Source organism: Chrysochloris asiatica, unplaced genomic scaffold, assembly GCF_000296735.1.
Source record: "Chrysochloris asiatica unplaced genomic scaffold, ChrAsi1.0 scaffold00042, whole genome shotgun sequence".
Lineage (NCBI taxonomy): Eukaryota > Metazoa > Chordata > Mammalia > Afrosoricida > Chrysochloridae > Chrysochloris > Chrysochloris asiatica.
Window position 1 is genome coordinate 5987019 of NW_006408560.1, and position 676 is coordinate 5987694.

Sequence of the window (676 nt, forward strand, 5' to 3'; positions counted from 1 at the left end):
TGACCGGGAATCGAACCCGGGCCGCGGCGGTGAAAGCGCCGAATCCTAGCCACTAGACCACCAGGGACCTGCGGAAGCGCTGCGACTTTGTCTCTCATTCTTTGGACATTTTGTCAGGCAGGCCCTCACGCCTCGTCAAGTAGACGGTCACCGAAAAAGAGGAAGACCCTACCTTCAAAGAGATGGATTGACAGAGTGGCAGCCACCATGAGATCACCGTAACAACAGTAGTGAGGAAGGCGCAGGACCAGGCGTGCTTCGTTCTGTTCTGCTTAGGGCTCGCTACGAGTCAGACCTCCACGGCTCTAAGGCATCCAACAATCATAACGACATGGGTCAGAACCCATTTAGTGGATTTAGTGTTGCCTTATGCATATACACAGATATGGATATAGAAATAAGAGTCCTGTTGCGACACCCTAGGATAAGCACTGGACTTCGAACTCAAGTACCGCCCTGAACGGGATTCGATCCCCAGGGAGGATGTCTTTTTACAACGTCCCCACCAGCTGCACCCCGCATTGGAGCAGTCGACTGGGAACCAGAAAGTTTGCTGTTCGAGTATATGGATGTTGTCGTTAAGTGCCGTCGGTTCGATTGCGACCATAGCGACCCCTTGTAGGATTTTCGAGGAGCAGCTGGTGGGTTTGAACCGACATTGCGGTTAGCAGTCCAG

The 676-nt window shown here is 52.8% G+C and overlaps 1 non-coding gene across 1 annotated transcript; it reads right to left on the reverse strand.

The window, feature by feature from the left end:
• On the reverse strand, positions 1–67 carry TRNAE-UUC. Its single transcript has one exon. It is a non-coding gene; the product is annotated as a tRNA-Glu (tRNA).
• Between the last annotated feature and the right edge of the window lie 609 nt (positions 68–676).